Source organism: Eleutherodactylus coqui, chromosome 5 (assembly GCF_035609145.1).
Source record: "Eleutherodactylus coqui strain aEleCoq1 chromosome 5, aEleCoq1.hap1, whole genome shotgun sequence".
Taxonomy (NCBI): domain Eukaryota; kingdom Metazoa; phylum Chordata; class Amphibia; order Anura; family Eleutherodactylidae; genus Eleutherodactylus; species Eleutherodactylus coqui.
Window position 1 is genome coordinate 26,042,539 of NC_089841.1, and position 13,429 is coordinate 26,055,967.

The 13,429-nt window shown below is 45.9% G+C and overlaps 1 protein-coding gene across 1 annotated transcript in view; it reads left to right on the forward strand.

Moving 5' to 3' along the window:
• Positions 1-10,375: 10,375 nt before the first annotated feature.
• Positions 10,376-13,429, forward strand: part of LOC136627344 (zinc finger protein 345-like) — a 501,744-nt gene continuing 498,690 nt past the window's right edge. The window contains exon 1 of the mRNA XM_066602361.1: positions 10,376-10,394. The gene's annotated coding sequence lies outside the window, so the exon portion shown is untranslated. The remainder of the gene's footprint in view (positions 10,395-13,429) is intronic.

A 13,429-nucleotide genomic window follows, 5' to 3' on the forward strand; every position in this document is an offset into this window, starting at 1 on the left:
GCTCGTAATGCCTTTTACTTTTGTGCTTGAGATGGAAATCAAACGATCTTTGTCTGGGGGGCATAACTGTCGACGATGCTCGCACGCACCCCACCTATCGTAGGATAGATGTACTATGCCAGTAATCTTCCCAGGACTGTACTCAACAACTTCCCAAAGTTTCATGGCGATTAGATGAATGGTGTAGTAGCGCAAAAAGGACAGAGAGACAGACATACATTCCTTTTTATATATATATAGATGACATCAGGAAGTGAGAGAATTAGATTCCGTACGTAAAATTTGGACGCTAATTATTTTGTGCTTAGAATTGAATAATCGAGTTGGGACCTATTAACTTTTCCTATTTATGACATAATCAATGCTCGTGCTAAATTTCAAGTTTCTATGACATTGGGAGGTGAGAAAATTAGATTCCGTACGTAAAATTTGGACGCTAATTCTTTGGCGCTTAGAATTGAATAATCGAGTTGGGACCCATTAGCTTTTCCTATTTTGACATAATCAACGCTCGTGCCAAATTTCTAGTTTCTATGACATTGGGAAGCGAGAAAATTAGATTCCGTACGTAAAATTTGGACGCTAATTCTTTGGCGCTTAGAATTGAATAATCGAGTTGGGACCCATTAGCTTTTCCTATTTATGACATAATCAATGCTCGTGCCAAATTTCATGTTTCTACGACATCGGGAAGTGAGAGAATTAGTGGCAATGATGGAAATCGAACGATCTACGTGGGGGGGGGCGTAACTGTCGACAATGCTCGCACGCGCGCCATTTATCATAGCATAAATGTACTATACCTATAATCTTCTCAGGAGTGTACTCAACAACTTCCCAAAGTTTCATGGCGATCGGATGAATGGTGTAGTAGCGCATAAAGGACAAACAGACAGACAGACAGACAGACACGCAGACAGACAGACATACATTCAATTTTATATATATAGATAAAACAAATTTCCATAAACCAGTCTCCGTTTCTTTACAGATTAGATATTAGACAGTGAGGGTGATCAATGAGTGGAGCAGGTTACCACGGGAGGCGGGGAGTTCTCCTCCAATGGAAGTGTTCAAACAGAGGCTGGACAGACATCTGTCTGGGATGATTTAGTGATCCTGCATTGAGCAGAGGGTTGGACCCGATGACCCTGGAGGTCCCTCCAACTCTACGGCTATATAATTCAATGAGTAACTCATTGGTTTTTTTGCCTTCCTCTGGATCAACATTGGGGTAATAGGCTGTACTGGATGGATCTGTTTTTTCAGCCTAACACACTAGGATAATTTCACCTTCTAAAACCTCCATTCCAGAAGAGCCGGATTACTAACTGGACTCCATACCAGCCACAGACCTCCCAGCAGCGTTCTCTTCTTCTCTCCATAGAACTGCATTAGGAATAATCTACTCCCATTTCCAGTCATGTGACCGCAGACCATGTGACTTCCTGTCCTCAGACCTCCTAGGAGCCCCTCCATTCCAGCATCTACCCCGACCTTCTGTCATCAGCAGGTCGTATGATGGGACCTCATGAAGGAGCCGGCGCCCCCTGGTGGATGATGGGAGTCGTTGCTGGAAGTTACCAGCTGTAACCCTTTCACTGCCTGAGAGGTGACATGTGCTCCTCAGACAGCAGGGGTGAAAATTAGGAGTTTAAGGGTTAATCACTGTAACCCTGCACTGAGCACTGAGTCCTATAGGGGCTGTGAGGAAGGGGCCCACTGAGGGATCTCCGACAGACGGCAGCTCAGGGGCTTTCTGCAGTGACAAGAAGAAGGCGGCACGTTGTCATCTGTAGGTCGCTGTGAGTCTCCCACACAGGGAAGCGCCGTCTATGGAGAGCAGCGCCATTGTTTATTACATTCACTGCAAGTCAGAAGTTGTAGAAGAGGAGAAAAACCTGCGGAACGTCCGGAGCGAACGCAGAAATTGTAGGGAGAAACACGGAGGATCCGTCGGTGAGCGACATAACTCTATCCGCCATCTAGACCACAGAAGATGTGTGATGTCACCGGTCACTATTCTGTCACTACCGTCACCACTAACTGATGTCACTGGTCACTATTCTGTCACTACTGTCACCACTATCTGATGTCACCGGTCACTATTATGTCACTACTGTCACCACTATCTGATGTCACCGGTCACTATTCTGTCACTACCGTCACCACTATCTTATGTCACCTGTCACTATTCTGTCACTACTGTCACCACTATGTGATGTCACCGGTCACTATTCTGTCACTACCGTCACCACTATCTGATGTCACCTGTCACTATTATGTCACTACCGTCACCACTATCTTATGTCACCTGTCACTATTCTGTCACTACTGTCACCACTGTGATGTCACCTGTCACTATTATGTCACTACTGTCACCACTATCTGATGTCACCTGTCACTATTATGTCACTACTGTCACCACTATCTGATGTCACCTGTCACTATTATGTCACTACCGACACCACTATCTTATGTCACCTGTCACTATTATGTCACTACTGTCACCACTATCTGATGTCACCTGTCACTATTATGTCACTACTGTCACCACTATCTGATATCACCTGTCACTATTCTGTCACTACTGTCACCACTATCTGATGTCACCTGTCACTATTATGTCACTACTGTCACCACTATCTGATGTCACCTGTCACTATTATGTCACTACCGTCACCGCTATCTTATGTCACCTGTCACTACCGTCACCACTATCTGATGTCACCTGTCACTATTATGTCACTACTGTCACCACTATCTGATGTCACCTGTCACTATTCTGTCACTACTGTCACCACTATCTGATGTCACCGGTCACTATTATGTCACTACCGTCACCACTATGTGATGTCACCGATCACTATTATGTCACTGCCGTCACCACTATGTGATGTCACGATCACTATTATGTCACTACTGTCACCACTATCTGATGTCACCGGTCACTATTTTGTCACTACCATCACCACTATCTGACGTCACCGGTCACTATTATGTCACTACTGTCACCACTATCTGATGTCACCGGTCACTATTATGTCACCACTATCTGATGTCACCTGTTACTATTATGTCACTAATGTCACCACTATCTGATGTCACCTGTCACTATTATGTCACTAATGTCACCACTATCTGATGTCACCTGTCACTAATGTCACTAATGTCACCACTATCTGATGTCACCTGTCACTATTCTGTCACTACTGTCACCACTATCTGATGTCACTGGTCACTATTGTGTCACCACTATCTGATATCATCGGTCACTATTCTGTCACCACTATCTGATGTCACCAGTCACTATTCTGTCACTACTGTCACCACTATCTTATGTCACCGGTCACTATTCTGTCACTACTGTCACCACTATCTGATGTCACCGGTCACTATTCTGTCACTACTGTCATCACTATCTGATGTCACCGGTCACTATTCTGTCACTACCGTCACCACTATCTGATGTCACCGGTCACTATTCTGTCACTACCGTCACCACTATCTGATGTCACCTGTCACTATTCTGTCACTACCGTCACCACTATCTGATGTCACCGGTCACTATTCTGTCACTACCGTCACCACTATCTGATGTCACCGGTCACTATTCTGTCACTACCGTCACCACTATCTGATGTCACCGGTCACTATTCTGTCACTACTGTCACCACTATCTGATGTCACCGGTCACTATTCTGTCACTACTGTTACCACTATCTGATGTCACCGGTCACTATTCTGTCACTACCGTCACCACTATCTGATGTCACCGGTCACCATTCTGTCACCACTGTCACCACTATCTGATGTCACCGGTCACCATTCTGTCACCACTTTCTTATGTCACCTGTCACTATTCTGTCACTACTGTCACCACTATCTGATGTCACCGGTCACCATTCTGTCACCACTTTCTTATGTCACCTGTCACTATTCTGTCACCACTTTCTTATGTCACCGGTCACTATTATGTCACTACCGTCACCACTATCTGATGTCACCGGTCACTATTCTGTCACTACTGTCACCACTATCTGATGTCATCGGTCACTATTGACATCATGGAAAGGAGTTTGCTGCTCACTGAGCAGACACTCGCTGGGGTAGAGGCGGGGGCGGATGGTAGTATGGAAGTGCAGGGGGAGCAGGCAGTCAGCTGGGTGTCAGATAGAAGGAGGCGTAGAGGGAAGAGAACCAGGGAGGCTGGTCCTGAACTGGCACAACCCAACATGTCTGCAACGTTGGCAGATGAGGGGAATGCCATTACAGAGCCAGCACCGCTGCAGCACGACATGCCCTTTGAACGCCAGGGGGATGACTGCTCCAGTGAGACGGGGGCGGGGAGAGCAGGGCAGGCTAGACAGGTTCTAGTGGTGGGGGACTCAATTATTAGGGGGACAGAGAGGGCAATCTGCCATAAAGCCCGGGATCGTCGAACGGTGTGTTGTCTTCCTGGCGCTCGAGTTCGACACATCGCGGATCGGATTGACAGATTACTGGGAGGGGCTGGTGAGGATCCAGCTGTCGTGGTGCACGTTGGCACCAATGAACAAGTTAAAGGTCAATGGAGGGCCCTCAAAAATGATTTCAGGGACTTAGGGTCCAAGCTCAGGGCAAGGACCTCCAGGTAGTTTTCTCGGAAATACTACCTGTACCTAAAGCCACACTAGAAAGGCAGCAGGATCTTAGGGAGGTAAACAAGTGGCTACGGAGTTGGTGTAAGAAGGAGGGATTTGGGTTCCTGGAGAACTGGGCTGACTTTGCTGTCGGCTACAGGCTCTACCGTAGGGACGGGCTGCATCTTAATGGGGAGGGTGCAGCTGTGCTGGGGGATAAGATGGCTAGAAGGCTGGAGGAGTGTTTAAACTAGGGACTGGGGGGGGGAGGGTAAATTGAGAAATAGTGGGGTAGGCAGTGTAACTATCGATCCGGGTCCAAGCAAAGGGAATGGGGGTCGAGCAGGGGGTGGGGTTAGTACAGTTAGAACTGATAGATCAGCCATAAGTACGAATAGCAACAAAACAAATTTAAAAAACAAAAAAAATGATATAAATTGTATGACCACGAATGCAAGAAGTCTGATTGGTAAAGTGGGTGAGCTTGAAGCGAGAATGACTGATGAAAACTATGATATAGTCGGAATTACGGAAACATGGCTTGATAAGTGCGATTGGGCGGCAAATTTGCAGGGGTACAATCTCTTCAGAAGAGACCAAAGGAACCAGAAAGGGGGAGGGGTATGTCTGTACATCAAATCAAACTTGAAGCCGAGGCTACGGGAGGACATAGGGGTAGGAGACGAACAGGTGGAATCTCTGTGGGTAGAAATACAGGGAGGAAAAAATAACAAAAGCAACAGAAGAAACTGAAAACTTACTACTAAGGCAGATAGAAGAGGTGTCAAAGCGAAATGAAGTAATTATCATGGGGGACTTTAATTACCCAGATATAACATGGGAGAACGAAACCTGCAAATCTCACAGGGGTGATAAGTTCTTGAGAGTAATTAAAGACAATTACCTGAACCAACTTGTGCAGGAACCAACAAGAGGGAGGGACATTCTGGACCTAGTACTAACCAACAAACCGGAACGTATAAAGGGGGTGCAGGTTGAGGGGCACTTGGGGAACAGTGACCACAATATAATCAACTTCCAGCTGTCAATCAATAGGAAGCCTTATCAGGGAGTGACAAAGAAACCAAACTTTAGTAAAGCAAAATTTGATGAGCTTAGAACTTCTATCGGTAACATTAATTGGGACAACATCCTCAAAAATATCAGTACAGAGGACAAATGGGAAAAATTCAAAAGGATCCTAATCGCCTCATGTGAGCAGTTCATTCCCTTTAAAAATAAAAGAAACTCAGCTAAAAGGAAACTAATGTGGCTCGACAATACGGTAAGAGGGGCAATAAACGAAAAAAAGAAAGCGTTCAAACTACTAAAGCAAGAAGGCAGCGAAGAAGCGCTAAAATCATACAGGGAAAAAAACAAAATATGCAAAGATACGATCAAAACTGCCAAGGAGGAAGCAGAAAGACTGATTGCCAAAGAGAGCAAAAACAACCTGAAGCTATTTTTCAACTATATTAACAGCAAAAGGATTTGCAGGGAGAGCGATGGCCCTTTAAAAAACAATGCTGCAGAAATCATTGATGATGACGAAGGGAAAACAAATCTACTAAACAGTTTCTTCTCAAGTGTATTCACAAAAGAAAAGGAAATGTCACACGAGATGCAGGGGAATAAAACAAATCCCTCACAAAACATCTCATACCTAACGCAGGAGGAGGTGCGGAAGCGTCTAAAGAAAACTAAAATTGATAAATCGCCGGGCCCAGATGGAATACACCCAAGGATACTAAAGGAACTAAGTGACGAGATAGCTAGGCCGCTATACCTAATATTTCTAGACACTATCAAGACCGGTGTAGTACTATTGGATTGGCGCATTGCCAACGTGGTTCCAATTTACAAAAAAGGGAGCAAAAGTGAGCCTGGAAACTACAGGCCAGTAAGTCTCACTTCAGTAACGAGAAAAATTTTCGAGGGGATTCTGAGAGACGCCATCGATGAGTACCTCAAGGAGAATAAGGGAATAACTCCTCACCAGCATGGATTCATGAAGGGTCGCTCATGTCAGACAAATCTGATCAGTTTCTATGATGAAGTAAGCTCTAAGCTGGACCAGGGAGAATCTATTGATCTTGTATATCTGGACTTCTCTAAAGCCTTTGACACCGTGCCACATAATAGGCTAATATACAAAATGAGGCAGCTCGGACTGGGCGAAAACGTGTGTAAGTGGGTAAAAAATTGGCTTAATGATAGAAAGCAGAGGGTGGTAATAAATGGCTCATACTCTGATTGGACCACAGTCGCTAGCGGGGTGCCACAGGGTTCAGTATTAGGCCCCACTCTGTTCAACATATTTATCAATGACCTGATAGAGGGGCTGCACAGCAAAATATCAATATTTGCAGATGACACAAAATTATACAATATAATCAATGCAATGGAGGACAATGTGCGGCTACAAACGGACCTGGACAAGCTGGGGGCTTGGGCAGAAAAATGGCAAATGAAGTTCAATGTTGAAAAATGTAAGACTATGCACATGGGCAGGAGAAACGGATGTCACCAATATTCACTTAATGGGGTACCGCTGGGGAAAAGTGATATGGAAAAGGATCTGGGGGTATTAGTGGATAGTAGACTAAACTGGAGTAACCAATGCCAGTCAGCCGCTGCAAAGGCAAATAAAGTCTTGGGGTGCATTAAAAGAGGTATAGGGGCGAAGGACGAGAACATCATCCTTCCATTATATAAGGCACTTGTCAGGCCTCACATGGAATACTGTGTACAATTCTGGACACCAGTGCTCAGGAAAGATGTCACAGTGCTTGAGGGGGTTCAAAGAAGGGCAACTAAACTAATACATGGAATGACGGGACTGGAATACCCAGAGAGGCTGTCCAAATTGGGATTATTTACTCTAGAAAAAAGAAGGTTAAGAGGCGACCAAATAACCATGTACAAGTACATGAGGGGACAACACATGGATCTCTCCCGCGATCTGTTTACACCAAGGACCACGACGGTAACAAGAGGACATCCGCTACGATTAGAGGAAAGCAGGTTTCATCACCAACATAGAAAGGGATTCTTTACTGTAAGAGCAGTTAGACTGTGGAACTCTCTACCGGAGGAAGTGGTGATGGCAAAATCCATGGAGGAGTTTAAAAGGGGACTTGATGTCTTTCTGGAGAAGAAGGATATTACAGGATATAAATCTTAGGTTAAGTGTCAATCCGGGTATACAGGCAGGTAGGAACTATTAGGGGTTGATCCAGGGAACAGTCTGATTGCCATTAGGGAGTCGGGAAGGAATTTTTTCCCCAAATGGGCTAATTGGCTTCTGGCCTTGGGGTTTTTTGCCTTCCTCTGGATCAACAAAGTAGGATAGACAGGCTGGACTAGATGGACATTGTCTTCATTCAGCTTTGCATACTATGTTACTATTCTGTCACTATTGTCACCACTATCTGATGTCACCGGTCACTATCCTGTCACTACTGTCACCACTATCTGATGTCACCGGTCACTATCCTGTCACTACTGTCACCACTATCTGATGTCACCTGTCACTATTCTGTCACTACCATCACCACTATCTGATGTCACCGGTCACTATTCTGTCACTACAGTCACCACTATCTGATGTCACCTGTCACTATTCTGTCACTACTGTCACCACTATCTGATGTCACCGGTCACTATTCTGTCACTACCGTCACCACTATCTGATGTCACCGGTCACTATTATGTCACTACAGTCACCACTATCCTATGTAACAGATAGATTGATCTTCACATTTCCCCCTCGCTCTACCATTCTTTCCTTGCATATAATTCGTTTGGGCAGCGTGTTTTATTATACCGTATATTACAGCTATTATGTGCTCTGTGGGTTGTGTATTAAACGCATCGCTTATGTGCGGCTCTTAATACGTAACGCCGCTCAGAGACAGAGCAGGGACTAGTGACACTACACATGATGGCGTGCGTGAGATCCGCTGTCATGCGCAGTGCACAGCTGTGGCCATACGCAGTAGTAGCCGACTCATCGCTGCCCCCCAGCGCGGTTTACTCATACGCTCGTGGCCAGGAGCTCTTCAACCTATTTTGCATGTAAAGACGTAACGATTTTTGTGGGATTTCCAGCTCCAGTTTTCAAAAGCCGTAACTTTGTTTATTTTTTAATCGAAAAGACCTGATGAGGACGTTTTGGGTACAAATGATGTGTTGTACAACTGTTATGAAACTCTTTATGCTGGATTCCCACTGGGCGGATTCCCGAAGGAAATCTCGCAGTTTGGCCGCAGGAAAAACCCGCGGCGGCTTTGATGCGGCCTGGCCGCTCGCTCTTCCGCTGCGGCTGGCGCTCCCATAGAGGAGAGCGGGGCCGCAGCAGAAAGAAAAAAGAATGGCCATGCTGCAGTCGGCAAAGCCGCGCCGCAGCCGCGGTTTCAGACGGATTGGCCGTCCCATGGCTGGCTAACCATGGGATTAGCGGCCGCAGGCAGACTTGCCGCAGCGAAATTCCGGACGGAATTTCCGCTGCAAATCCGCCCTGTGTGAACCCAGCCTTAGAGGGAAGGGGGGATGCCTTAACTCCACCTCTGTGTTTTTTGTGTATTTTTTTGTTTTTATTAGAGTTATTCCTGCAGCATAAATGACAGGATACGGTTTTCTGCTGCTCGCTACGATCACTATGATACCAAAATGATGCATTTTTATGTTTCTCCATTTTTGCACAAACCTTTTCTTCTGGCATTTTTTTTCCATTGCTGGGACTCGGTGACGGCTTGTTTTTTGTGTGTGATGAGCTGTAGGTTTTCTGGTTACATATTGCTTTTTTATCACTTCTTTTCCTTTCTTGGAGGGGAAATGAACAAAATAAGCATTTTGGCTCCATTTTTAAGGGTTTAGTTATTCTTTAAAGTTTTCGCAATGAATGATTAATGCATTCGATTTGTTGTTCAGCCATTTATGATGATACCAAACTTGCCATGTTTTTTTGGGTGGGGCGGGAGGGACAGTTGGGAAAGTTGTCAAACAATATATTTTTTGCTGCTATTTTTTACAGTTTTTATTTCCATGCAGGGACTTGATCCTGTTGTGATATGGTTGCTATGGTAAAACGTTGTATTACATGTGTACTGCAATGTATTATTGCTGTTGCTAGCCATAATATTCCATGGCAAACCCGGACAACAGAAAAGAGCATCTGGTTGCCATGGTAACCAATTAGCCCTCCGAGATGACATTGCGACAGGCCAATAAGATCATAGAGGGAGCGCGTTGTGGCCAGTATCCGCTGGGGCAGTGGGAAGCCGGCTGTCAGTCACAGCTGGACTCCCACTGCAGATGGCACAGGCTAAGAAGCTAAGCCCGCACCAAGCACATCACGTCAGTTTATGTACTGTTGCCTTAAGTACCAGGCAGGTGGAGCTGATGGTGCTTGTCAGACAATCAGATGGTCCTCTCTACTGGTGGTCTGTAGGGGGCTTACTGAGCATAGGCGAGCCCCTGGAACCCAAGGGAAGTATTACACATAAAGAAATCAGAGCGCCCAAACAGGTTTCACCCTGCCAAGAACCTCAACTTCGGCTTACACCCTCAGTAATCGTGGGCATAAAGCAGACTCGGATGCTAGTGCAGCTGTGAACGTCTCATTAATGTAGTAACGCTCCTTTTGTTTGTCCCAAACCAGTGTCTCAGATAACTGTGGTAACACAAGAGAAAATGCATGTTTCCCAGCGCTGATCCCCAGAACCCAAGCAGGAGGAGGTTGCATAATAAGGCCGATAAACCATGACTGAGGTAGGACCCGCAATACTCTGTGTGGGAAGTACGTTAGCGGGCCCTGGGTCAGGCTCGGTCCCAGCCTCCACCTTGGGTGACCCAAGGAGCCGCGAGTTACATAGCAATGGGAAATCCCCACACAATTCATTCTGCGTAGGTGTCAGATAGCTCAACACCGCAATGGGAAGTCTTTGAGTTCCTTGGGCTCGCTTATGCTGTCGGTGCACAAAGATGGTATTACACAGGAAGAAATCAGAGTGCCCAAACATAGCAGAGTTTCACCCCGCCAAGGACCTCGGCCTCGGCCCACATTTCTGCCCAAGTCAGTCAGTGTATTTGTGCCAGACAGGTAAAACACCACCATGGGAAGTCTTTGTGCACCCACAGAATAGGCAGACCGCAGTAACATTTCTGTTGCAAAAGTATAGGCGAACACCTCTAACATTTCTGTAGCAAGAGTATAGGCGAACCCCTCAAACCATTCAGTAGAAAAGGTATAGGCAGACCCCAGTAACATTTCTGTAGCAAAAGTATGGGCAAACCCCTGTAACATTTCTGCAGCAAGAGTATAGGCGGACCCCTCAAACCATTCAGTAGAAGCTGTATAGGTAGACCCCATTAACATTTCTGTAGCAAGAGTTTAGGCGAACCCCAGTAACATTTCTGTAGCAAGAGTATAGGCGAACCCCAGTAACATTTCTGTAGCAAGAGTATAGGTGGACCCCTCAAACCATTCAGTAGAAGCTGTATAGGTAGACCCCATTAACATTTCTGTAGCAAGAGTATAGGCGAACCCCAGTAACATTTCTGTAGCAAGAGTATAGGCGGACCCCAGTAACATTTCTGTAGCAAAAGTGTAGGCAGACCCCTGCAACATTTCGGTAGCCAAATTATAGGCAGACCCCAGTAAGATTTCTGTAGGAAAAGTATAGGTGAACCCCTGTAACATTTCTGTAGCAAGAGTATAGGCGTACCCCTCAAACCATTCAGTAGAAAAGGTATAGGCAAACCCCAGTAAGATTTCTATAGCAAAAGTATATGCAGACCCCTGTAACATTTCTGTAGCAAGAGTATAGGCGGACTCCAGTAACATTTCTGTAGCAAAAGTATAGGCGAACACCTCTAACATTTCTGTAGCAAGAGTATAGGCGAACCTCTCAAACCATTCAATAGAAAAGGTATAGGCGGACCCCAGTAACATTTATGTAGCCCAAGTATAGGCAGACCCCTGTAACTTTTTTGTAGTAAGAGTATAGGTGGACTCCAGTAATATTTTTTGTAGCAAAAGTATAGGCGAACCCCTGTAACATTTCTGTAGCAAGAGTATAAGCGAACCCATCAAACCATTCAGTAGAAAAAGTATAGGCAGACCCCAGTAACATTTCTGTAGCCAAAATATAGGCAGACCCCAGTAACATTTCTGAAGCAAGAGTATAGGCGGACCCTAGTAACATTTCTGTAGCAAAAGTATAGGCGAACCCCTTTAACATTTCTGTAGCAAGAGTATAGGCGAACCCCTCAAACCATTCAGTAGAAAAGGTATAGGCAAACCCCAGTAACATTTTCGTAGCCAAAGTATAGGCGGACCCCACTAACATTTCTGTAGCAAGAGAATAGGCGGACCCCAGTAACATTTCTGTAGCAAAAGTATAGTCAGACCCCAGTAACATTTCTTTAGCAAAAGTATAGGCGAACCCCAGTAATATTGGTGTACCAAGAGTATAGGTGAAGCGTGGAAAAATTAGTTTGCCAAAAAGTGTGGCAATGGCCTGAAATATTGGTGTACCAAGAGTACAAGTGTACCGCTGAAAAATTGCTCAACCGCGAGGGCAGGTGAAACCCACAAACATTTTTTGAAGATACAGCTCGTTATTGGTTAATTTGTAACAGAGCCTGGAGGCAGCCCTCCACAAAAATTGGTTAAAGTTTAACTTTTAAAACTGTAAAAACTGATAAAACTTTTAAAAGTTTTAAACAGAGCATTTTGGGCCTTTTAGAAATTGGCAGTTCAGTATGATGACATGCTGTTGTAGGAGGAGGAGGAGGAGGAGTAATATTCGAGAGGGATACACAAAGCTAATTCTGCCCTCTTTGGGGGGCGATGGAGGATGCATTTTGCTACTGTTGCAGCGAAAAAATTCTTTAGGATCCGTTGCTTTCCACCGGTGGAGAAGAGAAGTCTGGGGAAATCCAGCCTTTGTTTATCTTTATGAGGGTCAGCATGTCGGCACTGTCAGTTGGCAGGCGCGTTTGCTTATCCGTGATGATTACCCCAGCTGCACTAAACACGCTCTCTGACAAGATGCTAGCGGCAGGGCAGGCCAGCACCTCCAGGGCATACAGCACAAGTTCGTGCCACGTGTCCAGCTTTGACACCCAATAGTTGTATGGAGCAGAGGCATCACGAAGGACGGTGGTACGATTGGCTACGTACTCCCTCACCATCTTTTTACAGTGCTCCCTCCGACTCAGCCTTGACTGGGGAGTGGTGACACAGCCTTGCTGGGGAGCCATAAAGGTGGAAAAGGCCTTGGAGAGTGTTCCCCTACCTGCGCTGGACATGCTGCCTGATCTCCTTGCCTTCCCTGCTAGTTGGCCCTCTGAACTGCGTCTTCTGCCACTAGCGCTGTCAGATGGGAACTTTAGCATTGCTTTTTCCACCAGGGCCCTGTGGTATTGCATCACTCTCGTACCCCTTTCCTCTTCGGGAATAAGAGTGGAAAGGTTCTGCTTATATCGTGGGTCTAGAAGGGTGTACACCCAGTAATTCGTGTTGGCCAGAATGCGTCTAACGCGAGGCTCAAGGGAAAGGCAGCCTAAGATGAAGTCAGCCATGTGTGCCAGGGTCCCAGTACACAACACATTGCTGTACTCACTAGGAAGATGACTTTCAGGATCCTCCTCCTCCTCTTCAGCCCTTACACGCTGAACAGATGAGAGGCAAGCAGTGTGGCCAGCTGTCTCTTCCCTTCTCCTCCTCCCCCTACCGCTTCTCTTCCTCCTCCAAAACGCACTGAGATATAGACATGAGGGTGGTCTGGCTATCAAGCGAC